The sequence below is a fragment of the Myotis myotis genome, unplaced genomic scaffold (genome assembly GCF_014108235.1).
Source record: "Myotis myotis isolate mMyoMyo1 unplaced genomic scaffold, mMyoMyo1.p scaffold_m19_p_6, whole genome shotgun sequence".
NCBI classification, from domain to species: domain Eukaryota; kingdom Metazoa; phylum Chordata; class Mammalia; order Chiroptera; family Vespertilionidae; genus Myotis; species Myotis myotis.
This window is the reverse complement of record NW_023416368.1, coordinates 65,232,344-65,248,135: the sequence shown is the minus strand read 5'-3', so window position 1 is coordinate 65,248,135 and position 15,792 is coordinate 65,232,344.

The window sequence follows — 15,792 nt, the reverse complement described above, 5'->3', positions numbered from 1 at the left end:
TAAAAAACTGAAAATGGAACTCCCATTTGACCCTATGATCCCACTTCTAGGAATATATCCCAAGAAACCAGAAACACCAATCAGAAAGGATATATGCACCCCTATGTTCATAGCAGCACAATTCACCATAGCTAAGATCTGGAAACAGCCTAAGTGCCCCTCAGTAGATGAATGGATTAGAAAACTGTGGTACATCAACATGATGGAATACTATGCTGCTCTAAAAAGGAAGGAACTCTTACCATTTGCAACGTCATGGATGGAACTGGAGAGCATTATGCTAAGTGAAATAAGCCAGTCAATGAAGGAAAAATACCACATGATCTCACTCATTCATGGATAATAGAGACCATTATAAACTTTTGAACAATAATAGATACAGAGGCAGAGCTGCCTCAAACAGACTGTCAAACTGCAGCAGGAAGGCCGGGGAGGGTTGCGGGGCAGGAGGTAGGGGGGTAAGAGATCAACTAAAGGACTTGTATGCATGCATATAAGCATAACCAGTGGACATAAGACATTGGGGGATAGGGGAGACTAGGGGACTGTCTAGGGCGGGGGGATAAAATGGACACATATGTAATACCCTTTGTAATACTTTAAGCAATAAAAATTAAAAAAAAAAAAAAAAAAGAATTTCCAATGAAAATTTAGCATCCACATGAGATGTGCTGTAAATGTAAAATACACGCTAGATTTCAATCAGTTAGTAAAAAACGAAATGTGAAAGTTCTTAAAAGCTCTATTAGCCCTGCTGGTTGAGCATCCCCCCACCAACCAAGAGGTCACCAACCAAGGGGTCACGGGTTGGATTCCCAGTCAGGGCACATGCCTGGGTTTTGGGCTTGATCCCCAGGCCGGGGTGTGCAGGAGGCAGCCCATCGAGGTTTCTCTCTCATCAATGTTTCTCTTTCTCCATCTCTCTCCCTTCCTCTCTCTCTCAAATCAATAAAAACATATTTAAAAATAAAAAAAAATAAAATAAAAAATAAAAAAATAAAAAAATAAAACTATCTCAGGAGAAATATTCACTATAAGTAACTGTATTCTCAAATATAGGCTTATCCTGAGGTATTTAAACAACCAAAGCAAAGGCATACTTATACTTCTAATAAGAATAATGACACAACTCACTTTTGCTGTGAGAATTTGCATTCTAAGATTTATCACTGAATATCGTTTTTTGTTTGATTTATTATAAGTCTTTGAGATTAGAGGTTTACAAAGAAAATGCTGACACAGTCTTGGTTCTGAAAGTCACATTGCTTGCATTATAATTACATAAGAATTTAATAATATTAACTGAAGCTGAGCACCAAGGATAAATTAGACAAATAGGATTTATGAGACTTCATTTCTAATGCAAAACTACAACATTACTTAGTGGTATGTCCAGTCATTCAAAATCAGCCTAACAACATAGACTTGTTATACACCTGGGGCAAGTATTTGAAAATACCCACCCTTAAAATACTAGAAATAACCATTGCTTTGCAACAAGATACAGATTTAAAATGGGTTTGCTTTTGTATCAGTGTTTGCATAGGCCACATTGGGACTGTACGGGGGAACATGGAGCTTGTTAAATGGAAGACCAATGAGTCACTCTGCAGTGGGATAAAAATAGGATGAGACTTACAAACATAATCTGCAAGAAAATTAGTTCAGCAGTAGGTAGCAGTAAAAAGAAAAAAAAGTATAATTGTCAAATATGCAGAAAAGTAATAGAAACTGAAGTGGGTGTAGTTTTATGGATTCAAAATAGCTAAATTCACTAACATAATGAAAGTGTATATCAAATGAAGTGGAGATTACCTCAGGTTATTTTTTCTCCTTTAAATCAAAATAAATGTCTATTTGAAAATATGACTGGTTAATCATAAATCAATTAATAAAATGTAGATAATTCTTTTGGCTGAAACTAAAATATGTTCATTTTTATACTGATTCTTCTATTTTGTACAATTATATAAATATGCTCAAAGTTCATCTAATTTTACTATTTAAATAATATCTAAAATACTAGAGGCCCGGTGTATGAATTCGTGCATGGGTAGGGTCCCTCGGCCTGGCCGGCATTCGGGGCCAATCAGGGGGACCAGCCGGCCGGGGGGAGGGACTGTGGGAGGTTGGCTGTGGGAGCACATTGACCACCAGGGGACAGCTCATACGTTGAGTGTCTGCCACCTGGTGGTCAGTGCGTGTCATAGCAACCGGTTGACCGGTCGTTCAGTCATTCAGTCATTCAGTCGCTTAGGCTTTTATATATAGAGATAGTATAAAATCCATGTGTGTAGCAATCATTTTTCATAAAAATAATGTTCTGCAGTAATACCTAATTTTCTTAACCTATCATTTGTTTGCTTATGGAAAAGCCAAAACCCATTGCTCTAATCTAGTAGAAAGCTGACAATATTATCTAAAAAGTGGAAGTTTACAAAAATTTAATTTTTCTATTAAAATTTTATTTGTATACCAATTGTCTCTTTTTTAAAAATATATATTTTATTTATTTTTTACAGAGAGGAAGGGAGAGAGATAGAGAGTTAGAAACATCAATGAGAGAGAAACATCGATCAGCTGCCTCCTGCACACTCCCTACTGGGGATGTGCCACAATCCAGGTACATGCCCTTGACCAGAATCGAACCTGGGACCTTTCAGTCCGCAAGCCGACACTCTATCCACTGAGCCAAACTGGTTTCAGCGAATTGTCTCTTTTTATGAGAACCTTGTTTACAATAAATATTCAGACTGCAGATTTTTTTTTCTGAAATTAAAAAAAAAAAAACAGGAACGAATAATTAGACAATATCCTAATCAGTGGCCAATTTCTAAATCTTGCTTTTGAAATCTAATTGAAGAATATTAACTTTATAAAACTTTTAAGAAGATATACCTAAAGAATGCACACAATACTTCATCAATTTACTATTGTGGAAATTATGTAATTGTCTGAATGTATCATTTAAATGTATACTGCTTTCCTTTTAAAATTATAGAAACCAAGGGACATTATGGTATCCTTTCCTATCACTACAAAGTTCCTATCAGATATATATATACAAGAATGTCATCTGCAATAAATATTTATTGTTCTACAAATTTATTACTGCAAGAAATATTTATTAACTAACTTGTGTATATCCAGAATTGTTGAAGGAACAATACCTATGCCACAGAAGAACTCAGTTTAGTCTAGTGTCATGAGGAGAGATATATACCAACACTAGAACAACATGAAAAATTATGAAGTCAAATTATGGAAGAGGGGAAGGAGTCTGGCATGCTAGATGATGCCAGTGAATACAAATACTGTTTTGTTTTCCCTTCTGTCTTTTTATTTTTTTCTGGAAAAGAAGTTTACTGAGGAGATTGGAAAAGGAGAGAGAGGTAGGAAAAAGGGATAGGCTAAGTAGAGGGAACAACATACATATAAAAAAGATAGACAAGAAAGAGACTGACTCAGAGCACACCTTGGTGACTGATGATTCAGGCAGTTAAGCCATGGGTGCCAGTGAGGTAGTGAATGATGACTCACCATGGTGGAAAAGGCCAATGGGGTCTCATGTATTATATTTGAAACACTGAATTTTATCTGGAAACACACAGGCAGGGCTTCTGATCAGAGGAGGATGGTGCAGTAGGTCTTTAAGAAGGGAGTTTTCCAAGACATGGTAGAGTGGTCAACAGAATCAAATCTTACAGAGAGCCCAAGCAAACATCGAGCTAAGACAGGTCTTTCATTTGTAATTGGGTTACTGAGTAGACTTTTCTTTCAAAACTAAAAAGTAAACTGGATATAGGCTGGTGACTTTCACTCTGAATTCAACCCTGGAGATGTCAGAGAAAAAGGGAGTAATAGATCATAGAACTGTCTCACAGCCACATACACATACACAGCAATATATACATATACACACGCACGCGCACACACACACATATACTATAGAAAAGTCCTGTGGAGTCAGAAGAGGTTGTGGTATTTCTCGTGTGTGAGGAGGTGGGTGCTGGAAGCAATAAATAGGCCAGGGACCTTGGCAGGGAATAAATAGAGCAAGGTTGCTAGAATCCCATATTGCTGCAGTCAGGTTTTTGTCTGCCCTGGACCAGTGGGGCTTAGAAGCAGATAGTACCTGAGCTTTCCTGCTGGCTCCGTTCTTTCCCCATGGGTTAGGTCCTTTTAAAGATGCAAAGATGTGGGGAAGGATAAGGTCATCTGCTTTCTGTGTCTCTGTGTATGTGTGTGATGGTTGGGAGGCAGGACAAAATATAAGAAATGCAGGGCAAAATTGTAACAACAGAAGCTCTGCGTCCTGAGATGCACCTATCACAGCCCCATCCCCTCTCCTTAACGTTACTTAGAGACTCCCACGCTCAGGCTATTAAACTTCGCCACTTTCACAGTAACAACTGAAAGTTGTTAGCCTCAAGGATATTCTGTTTACATGCACCTCCCCACCACCAGCTTTCCCAGACCATCCAAACAATCTCAACTACACACTTCTGTCAGCCTCTGCCAAACCACCTTGCATCATATTCCCCTTCGTATCTTGACTATTTGAAAAGAGCCCATTAATTGAATTTCTTGTTTACTGACCATAGGGTTCCCTCTCCCATACTTCACTCCCACATAACATCTGGGGCCCTTTATGTGTTGTTTAACAGTACAATCTCAGAGTCCAGAACATGATCAGAACTCATTAACTATTTTAAATGAATGAGTAAATTAAAGGGATAATCTTTTGGAAAAGGTAGGCAATGACCTGAGGCTTAACAGATGACGACAATGGGAAAGACTAGAAGGTAATGGTACTGGTTATCATTGATCAAACAAGCAGAGAAGTTACACTGGCCTAGAAAGTATAGGTTAGAACAGACTAGCTTAACTCGATTAAAAGTACCCATGGAAGATTCCAATCCCTAGACCCAAGAGAAATAGCAATAAGGCAAATAGGTAGAAGAAGTTTTTGAAGAGGTTAAGAGTATATTGGAAATGTAAGCTAATGAGGAAAAGTTTAGGGTGAGAGAGGGGGTTAGTGCTAGGAGGATGGTGGGCGAGACAGTTTAGAAATGGAAATGAGGGTGCTGCAGAAGTGTGGAGAAACGTGCATTTTGGTTACAGCTTTAGTGACAAAACTTAGTCAATACAAAGAAGGATGTATTGACTATCTAGAAATAACAGTCATTTATAAGCAAATATTAATTTATTTTCAACTTGCATCAGCCTGACATTACAGTGGGACAGGGAAATTATTCCAGTATCATATTAATAAATGTGTAAGTATAAACTGAGATAAGTACTACACCAAATGAGTGGGGAGGGGAACACAAAAGTACAAAAATGTGGTTCTATGAAAGCATACATAATGAGGAAAATATCTTGTCCTTAGAACTGCAGAGAAAGTAGGAGCTCGTTATGGGGGCGGGGGAAGGGCAGCAGTCAGAGGAAACATGTTCAGAAGTGCCGTTGGTATTGTAGGAAAAAGTGAGTTTTAACATTCCAGAAATTGAGAGATAGACAATACAAGTGGTGAGGAAAGAATGAGTAGGCAGTCGTAAGAGGTAAGACTTAACTAGTAAGCCAGGGCGAGGCCATACAGAAATGCATCCTTTCGTTTTTACCAAATTTAAAATTATGGTGTGTGTTTTTTATCTTAGACTAGAGTAAAGAGTGATTAAAGAGATTTACAATCAAAGGAGACAAAGATGTGCACATTTAAAATGCACCTTGCCTGAACTATGTAAAAGAATTGGGAGGTGGGCAGGATGGCTACAGGGATACCTCTTGTAGAGATAGGAGGCCAAGTAGAGATAGAAAAATAAAGGATGGATTTCACTGATTTGGGAATAAAGCAATACTGGAGGACTGACAGAAGGAAAACATCAGAACTTGTATTTTTGCTTTGGTCTTTTTAGGCAAATGTTAAACATTTTTCAAATGAAAAACTTTAAATAAGCATATGGAGTGACTTAAATCCAGCAAAGACAATGGGATTGCGTGTACCTGGCTAGTCCAAATGAATTAAAATTGAATCCCAGATGGAAAACACCAGAAGATAGAAACAAAAAGTACTTTTATTGTTATTATTTTCATCCTCACAACAACTCTCTGAGAATGATGAAGTACAAATAGTTTCCCATTGTCAATTCCCACTTGTCTCTCATTGCATCTGTCATCTCTGAACCACAGGCTCTGAGGGCTGGCATGTGTCTTACAGATCATTTTTATGAATTCTCCTATTTCACCAGCATGCAACTGACATCCTGAGAGATAAGAGAGTTGCCCAAGGACAGTAGTTGATGTGAGTCAAAGTCATTGAAGAACCCAGGGGTCCTCACATTAAATGAACACTTTTCATTGCAACTGGGTATTTATTTATGAAAACTATTCTGATCATCATAAACCAAAGTATCCCATTCTCTTCAATTTCTATAATAATCAGAGATAGTATAAGTGAAATCACATAAAACTGAAGATTGAAAACTACTGTCCACATTTAATGTTGATACAAAGTTAGATTAGATTAATACACATATATTATAAAAACAATCAATACATTTTGATGTGATTAAGTACAAGTTTAAAGTCAAGAAATCACCATTGTCATTTTGCTTACATAAAATCAACCAAACTTTACATCAAATTGTTAAAGATATAAAGTGCTATATTGATTTTCTATTATTGCTACACAAATTTAGCAGCTTCAGATAACACGTTTTTCTCACAGTCTGTAGGTTAGCGTCTGTGTTGGCTCAGTTGGTTTTTCTGCTTTGGGTTTCACAAGGATGGAATCAAAGTGTTGCTTTACTGAGTTTACTGTCTAGAGCAGTGCTTCTCAACCTTGGCTGCACATTAGAATCACCTGGGAATCTATTTAAAATCCTGATTTCTGGGCCTCATCCTCCAGAAATTCTGTTTCTTTGTTACTAATGTTGTGGCCCCACCCCATAACAAAGAAACAGAATTTCCGGAGGATGAGGCCCAGAAATCAGGATTTTAAAAAGATTCCCAGGTGATTCTAATGTGCAGCCAAGGTTGAGAACCCCTGCTCTAGAGGCTCCTTAAGAGACTCTGCCCCCTAGCTCATTCAAGTTGCTGGCTCATCCAAATCCTTGTGGTTGTAGGACTGCGGCGCCATTTCCTTGCTGTCAAATGGAGACCTCCCTTAGAAGCCTCTCCCCAAACACTGGAAGTGAGCTCCTACATCTCAGAGCCAGCAACAGAGTGAAAAATCCTTGTTATGCTCAGAATCTCTCTGTTACTCTTTCTGATGTATTTATCTTGTTGTCTTCTTCCAGCTGAAGATTGTTCTCTGCTTTTAAGGGCTCATGTGATTAGACTGAGCCCACTCCAATAATCCCAGATAATTTTCCCACTCTAAAGAATACACCATAATTACATTGTCAAAGTCCCTTTTGCTATGTAAGTTAATAGCATCACAGGTATCAGGGTTTAGTGCACTGACATCTTCGGGGACCACTAGTTAGCCAAAACAACCATCCAATTCCAGAAGGAAATTTAATGGTCCTTCCAAAACTCCATTGTTGTGTAAGATCACATGTATTAGAGTCTAAAGCAGTGGTTCTCAACCTTCCTAATGCCACGACCCTTTAATACAGTTCCTCATGTTGTGGTGACCCCCCAACCATAAAATTATTTTTGTTGCTACTTCATAACTGTAATTTTGCTACTGTTATGAATCGTAATGTAAATATCTGATATGCAGGATGTATTTTCACTGTTACAAATTGAACATAATTAAAGCATAGTGATTAATCACAAAAACGATATGTAATTATATATGTGTTTTCCGATGGTCTTAGGCGACCCCTGTGAAAGGGTCGTTCAACCCCCAAAGGGGTCGCGACCCACAGGTTGAGAACCGCTGGTAAAGGCCCAGATCCTACCCTTTCCTTATCCCAACTCTATTCTCTGCCTCTTTAGTTCTTACTTGTGGACTTCTGCCAATTCTAGAGATTAGTTAGTGCCCCCCTACCCCCCCTTCAAAAAACGTGTTGTGGCTCTTCTAACACATACACTTGGATAAAAGAGTGAATGATCACACCATTTTCAGATGAAATGAAATGTATTATGCACCCAACTCCAGTAAGAATTAGCTATTGATACCTGGTCAACATGAAGGAAAATCTAGTAAAGTGTGATAGAGATTGGACATTTCCTTTGCTACTGCAGTGAAGAGGATGGGAGTGTTCAAGAAATGCTCTCCATATTTGCACGGGACTGAAAATTGAGCATAAAAATTAGCAAGTACAATGCAGATAGAAGCTTATCTCAGTAGGCTGGACTGACAAATAGAAACCAAATTAAATTCATCAGGAATGAACTTAACGCCAGTCTAACAACACTGGAAATGATATAATAGTAAAACTTATGAAAATTTTCAGAGTTTGATTCTGCTCCATATTTTAACCTTAAAAGCCTTCAAAAATGGCTTCCTATGAAAACTTTCAATGGCTCCTCAGTAACATACCTTTTCAAATGAAACTGAATAAGGGAGAGATGTGTTACTTTATATTTCCACAGGAGTAGAGGTAATAAATTCAAAGTTATTTGCTTTTGTAAGAGGTTTATTATGTGACTAATAATTAGAGAGAATTGAGAAGAGAGCTGTTCTTCACACCCTCTCTAATTACCACTACTTGAAGCAAATTAGAATGAATCCAACTGTTTCTTACCTTGTCAAAGGCAATGTCGAGCATAGGGATAATTTTCAAGTAGAAGGGATTTCTACAGTTTTCATGTGGGTTGAATGCAAATTATATCTAAAAATATGTGCTATTTTTTTTAATCAAAACTGCCATTTTCAGGACATATTAGAGATCACATTTTTACATATATTTAATTTTATATCATTTCTTTGCTTCTGTATACTACAATAGGAATGACAGATCAATATGTAAACACATACAAAAAAACCTATAGTTAAAAGTCTTCTCCTAGTTAATATTTTTCCATGGCAGGTATGACCTACTTTAAAAATACATGCTCACTATAGAAAAATCCATATTTATAACAATGTATTAAATGATGATTATTTAGATAAGGTTTTTGCTTTACAAGGTGATAATCAAGAAAGATTCTTACATAATCAGCTTCTCAATGAATGTAAAGTATCATTGGGCTTATTTAAATTTAATTTATTCTGTTTTAAGACAAGAATCTACCTTTTATTTTTAAATTATGTATGTTTCTTTGAGTTTACTGTTCAAGTACAGAGATAACCAAAGAATGAACAATTTGTGACTAACTGCAAATAGGGATGTGTATTCATATTTAACTCCTGAAGTACTTAAAAAAAATCACTCAAAATTTAAACTGTTTTCTAGAAATGTGTTTCAAAATATTAACAAATTACGCCTTCATTTATACCCGGTCAAGTCTCTTGCTTAACTCCTCTCAATGGCAATTCTAAAGTTGTGCAGCTGTTAATATTGTTCCTGTTATTGTTGTTTAATCCTGAACCTCCCTCCCCTCCCCCAACCTTTATCTTCCTCATTTGCATGTATTCTTCTTTCCCTGAGGCTCTGAAGAAAAACTGTTTCTCTTCCCAGATAAAAGCACTACCTTTTCTCATTCTGCCTTATCCTAAACCAGGGATGGAGAACCTTTATTCTGCCAAGGGCCATTAGGATATTTATAACGTCATTCGCTTAACATAATTCACTTAATATAAATTGATGCTGCTATGAATAAAGCTCCCAGATTTATGGAATTTCGAGTCCTGCCTGTGGTTGCCTTGGCATTGGCCAGACCAAAGGATTTTGCAGGCTTTACACGGCCCCCCGTGAGCTGGATGTTCCTTACTCCTGTGTAAACATTGCTCAGAAGAAAAGGTCTGGCACATCCACGTTACTTCCTGTCTATACTATTTATGAGTTGCTTGAATGTAGGCAATTAAGTTAAGAATTCTGAACATCTGTTTCCTTATTAGTTAACAGGAACAACAACATTTACCTTTAGAGTTTCTGCAAGAGTAAATAGTTAACATCTAGACTTGCTGCCACTGAATAAAAATCAACTCTCAGTTAATCTTGCCTCTCCAACCACCTCCTCGACCTTCTGTGCATAAATCATTCATTCTCTCTCTACAGAGAGCCTCTCTCTCTTTCTCACATTCAGCTCCAAAACCTTTAATATGTAAGCATGCCCCTTTCCAAGCTTAAATAATGATAACCAGCCATCCCCTGATCTTGTTTATCTTTTTGTGTACTGTCCATTTTCCCCTCTCTGCCTTCACAGCCAAGTCTACACATTTGGACAACACTGATTTATCTCCTGACAAGATTGGGATTCCACAGAATTCTCCCTTCAGTCTTCTTCTCACTTAGTACACATGCATGAGTTCCGATACCATCGTCAAAAATGGTTTCCACACCTATAATAATTTATTAGCAACACCTATTAATTATACAAAAATATAAATTCTGAGTTCCTGGCCTAGATCCACTGATTTACAATGTCTGGTGACAGACTCCTGGAATCTGTATATTTTTAAAGATATTCAGTTGATTCTTATAATGGCAGGCACAGGTTTTGACACAATTAATCTAGGTATATCAATAATTCTAGAAGCCTTCTTTTCATTACTCCTCTCTCCCAAAGTCCAAATCTATATATTCAATTTCCCTCTAGATCAATATTGATGGTTTACATAGAGTTGATAGTAACGCATTCCTTAAGACTTGAAAACACCAGAAATAAGACTGCCCTCTGAGAGCTAAATTAATTGCATCAATTTATGTTGGGACAAGACTTGCTATTTTCTGAAACAGGAATATGAACATTCCAGGTGCCATCAAGAGATAACTCACTCTGCACTGATGTTCCATAAGTGCCTGGTTATCTTTGGTTATATTGATAAAGACAAATTTCTAAACCTATAAGCAAAAACACTAGAGTTTTATATTCTCCTGGAAATAACATTAAATTCACTTATGATTGTCAGTCCAAAATACCAAAAATCTTCATCTGGCCCCATCTCAGTAGCACTAAACTCATATTCATTCATCTTTCTCCCTAAAATGCCCCCACTATGCCTGGCCTCTGTGGTTTCTAATACTTCGAAAATTTGTTTAAGCCACCTCGTAGGCTCACCTTTCCCCCACTGTTATCATTGACTTCTCACAGAGCATCACCTACACCACTTTTTTTTTTTTTTTGGTCATGAGATTAGCATCCCTATCTTCTTGTTTTCATGAGGTGTTAGCTGCACGGTAGCTATCTTTACATCTTTCTCTTGTTTCCATGGAAAAGCATTTTTTCTTTCTACCAAAGAACAATTTGTCCAACTGTGTTATTAATGTTACCTCTACACTTTTATATGACCATGTTCCATCAATTATCCCCTCTCTTGTGTAGTTAAAACCTTCCCCTTTTCCTCTTTATTCTGATACTAGGAGCCCAGCGAAATTCGAAATCGAGCTGCACCGCCCACTCCCTTTCTGGCCCTTGAAGCAGCCATGGCCGCTGCTGATCAGGCCCTCCCCCAGCGCAGGTGCGCCCCCAACATTGCTTGCACAGCCTCCTCCTATCCAGTCGACCCATTACAGCATCCAGGTTAATTAGCATATTTCTCTATTTTATATGTATATCTAGATCTTCCTAAGAATTTAACATACCCAAGATTTTCTGATCCCAAAAGAAGAGGCAAATAAAATCAAGGACAACAACAAATTGCTTATCTCCCTGGGTACTGTTCTGGGCCTCCCACCCCTTTATAGTTAATCTTTTCCAGGTGATTGTTCACTTCTCAACCAACTGTAATAAGGAATGCATTATCACCACTTCAACCAAACTACCTTCTCTTACACCCCAGAATTGTAAATGTCAAGTCTGTTTACAACCTCTTAACTTTATGGAAAACGTCAAAAAGGGCCAATAGTGCAAAGATTAAATACTTTGGAGTCAAACAACGTGGGTCAAAAGCCTGGTTCTGTCAGGATTATGTGTACAACTTTGAGCATGCAACTTACATTTCTGAGCTTACATTCCTTATCAGTAAAGTGCACATGAAAAAAATACTTCATAGAGTTGTGAATAGAGGAGACCCAATTAATATCACCTAATCATCTAGTACTACTATTGTTGAACTCCTTTTTTCTAATACACGCACTAATATATGTATCATACCTTGTGCCAAACCTTTGCTACATGTATTGGTGTGTTAAGATGGATTGACTTGATTTTGCTTTCTCCAGATTATCTTCCTACTTTCCTCTATTCTCTACTTAAATATTTAAGTACCCTTATGTTATAGCACCATTCATCTTCTCTCCCACTTTTTATATTGTAGGTCATTATTTCATCAATAAGTATTTAGTGTATGTTCATCAGGTACCAGGGACTATCATGCCTAATGGAAATGATACAAGAGAGACAAGGTCCATTATCTCATAGTTGGCACATGCCATTAGTAGGAAAGAGTAAATAAATTAGTAAACAAATGAATAAATTAACCAAACACCAAGGAATAAATTAACCATTGGTTTTCAGTGTACAGGTCTTTTATCAACTTGATTAAATTTATTTCCAGGTATTTTATTCTTTTCAATGTAATGTTTTCACTTTTGCTTTCCAACAATTTATTTGACTAGGATGTATCTAAGTGTTCTTCATTTTGTTTTTTTAATATATTTTTATTGATTTCATAGATGAAAGGAGAGAAACATCAATGATGAAAGAGAATCGTTGATCGACTGCCTCCTGCAACCCCCCCCCCCCCCCCGCAACCCCCCAACCCCTCCCCCCTCCCCCGGGGGACTGAGCCTGCAACCTGGGCATTTTCCCTGACTGGGAATTGAACTGTGACCTCCTGGTTCATAGGTTGATGCTCAACCACTGAGCCGCACTGGCAGAGCAAGTGTTCCTTTTTTTTTTTTTTGAATCTTGCTTGGGAGATATTTTCCATCAAATTTGGAAGCATTTGGGCAATCATATTTTCACATAATTTGTTTCCCAACTTCTCTTTCATTTTCTTCTGGGTCTGCAACCACTGAATGGTAGACTTGATATTGCTCCACCAGTTACTGAGGCTCTTCCTTTTTTCCTCTTAAAACATAGTTTCAGTAGTTTCTACTGATCAGTCTTCAAGTTACCAGACCTTTAGGCCTATATAGTGACTGAAACTCCATATAGTATTGTTTTGTCGTTTTAGAATTTGCATTGAGTTCTTTTTTATTGCACCTTTAGGAAACACCTTTGCAGATTTCTGGGCTCTTTTTCTTGCAGAGCCAACTCTTTGGTACCTTCCCGGTAAATCCAGACACCTCTGCAACCCTGACCTCTGATCTCTGCAACCCGTACATCTTATCTCTGCTTCCTCTTCCCAGAAAGTCCACTGCTTCCTGTTTGGACTCCACTTCCATGTCAAGCTGTGAAAAGTGCTCCAGGCAAAAATCAGGGGTAATTGCGGAGCTCACCTCATATATCTTCTCTCAAGGATCATATCCTTACATTGTCAGTATTTTAATGCCTAAAAGGAGTGGCTTTATATATCTTGTCAAGTTTTACAGTTGCCTATCTTGGAAGAGTAAGTATGGTTAATATCTTTACTTGGTAACAGCCAGTCCAATGCACTTTTTCAATGTATTTATAAATAATACAATTCCTCTGTCTCACATTTAGCATCTTGTCCCAGACCTGTCACCCCACTTGAGTGGAAAAAATAATTCTGCTTTCCACTGTAGTCTATCCACTCACATCTACCTTACTTTTAAATTAACAGACTAAAAATCAAAAGACATGTACAAGGTCAACACTTAAAGATTCTTTAGAGCAGCGGTTCTCAACCTGTGGGTCGCGACCCCTTTGGCGGTCGAATGACCCTTTCACAGGGGTCGCCTAAGACCATCCTGCATATCAGATATTTACATTACGATTCGTAACAGTAGCAACATAACAGTTATGAAGTAGCAACGAAAATAATTTTATGCTTGGGTCACAACATGAGGAACTGTATTTAAAGGGCCAGAAGGTTGAGAACCACTGCTTTAGAGGATCACCTTCTCAGAAAAGAACATCACATGGAAAAAATAAATGAAAAAAGATTCCAGCTATTATCTTCAGTTGCATCCTTTCTAAACACTATTTCTTCACCAGTGTTTGAGGCCCACCAGTGGGGAGACGCCCCCGTGATCAGCGTGCCACGCTAAAATCACTGCTCTTTTTAACTGGGAAGCTATGGTTTGTTTTCAGCAATAATCTCCATGGCTTTCCATCCACAAGGTGCCCTCTTTTAGCCTCATTCACATTCTGATACCTCTCCTTTCCACAGAGACAGGATTCAGGCTCAGCACTCTGCAGTTGGTATTCAGCAGCAAACAGGGAACACAATGCAAAACAGATAACTTATAATTATTCTAAAGGAAAACAATTTGCCACTGAGATCATGGGGAGGATAATGACACTTAGGAACACATGTAATGTATTACTCCTTACGTTAACCCACAATTCCAGTTGGACTGCCTTTGGCTTTGTGTTTATTTAGGACTGTAATGCAGCTGCCAAACAGAATTGACAGGGAGAACAAAGGGAAAAAACTGGTAGGGTGGCTGTTATAAAATAGTCTTAAAACCAGTTTTTTGTTACCATCATATTTCTTTTTTATTTCCCAGTGGTGTAACACATATTTCTTTTGCTTTTGTACCTATAATTCATCTTCCAGTGGGTAACTGGGTAAGTGAAAGTGGCTTCGATTTATTTCTTCCCTGCCTGCCATACCACTATGTAGTTTGACTTGTTATTAAAGTTTTCAGTTACACTTTCAAAAACTTCAATAGAAATTCTGACTAGGTGAGAATAGCCTGAAGGATATTGGAAAATGTGACTTAAGTAAATACTTTTACTTAAATGATTTAATCACAAATCTCAGTTGTAGGTTTTAGGAATTTAAACCATGAAGATTTGTTATATAATAATTACTATTAGTCTCATATTTCAAAATTGCAATTAAATAAATACCTACCCATTGAAGTTAACATATGTGTTTGTTATTTATCACATGTTCATAATATAATGTATAAAAATTCATGAGTTACTAAATGTTCTTTCACTATATTTTCTTTATATTATAAACAGCTTAGCTCTTTACTTCATTCAATCCCATGTTCTCTTTGATCTAATCAATCATAACCTTTCAAATTCCTTGAATACACACCACTCTCAACCCTTTGCTTCTCTGTTTAGAGACCTTTTCCCATAGCCATTTCCTACTCATCTTTCAAGTATCAATCTAAAAATTTAGTTGTTTATGGAATCATTTCCTGGTCCCCCAACCAAAAACAAGGTCTGTTTTTAGTAGATCATATAAGATTATCTAAACAGTCCAGTTTAGTGAATGCCATCCAAACACAACAGTCTAGCTCTCATTAAGGACTTAATCTGCCTCCCTTTCTTTATTAAGGAGAAGAAATGTTTCCCATGAAATATTTTGCCAAGTAGCTTAGTTCAAAAAGTTATAAGTATGTATGTGGAAAAGTAGACACTCATGTACTGGTGATTCTTTTTACATTCACTTTCAAATAGTCAATATATATGCTACATTTAGTAAAATCATGTTTAATTGTTTCATTGGTTGAATTAAAATAATCTTTATCCTAAGATATACTGGGAAGAATATGTGCTTTAATTACAAATGCTGAGCATTACAAAACAGCATGATCTTTCATTCAAAAAGCACAGCTCTTTGCCCAGTTAAATAATGAAACAGCAGGGAAATGTGATTCTAGATTTAGGCAATGTAGTAGAAACTCTGGGCCTTTTAAATTTCAT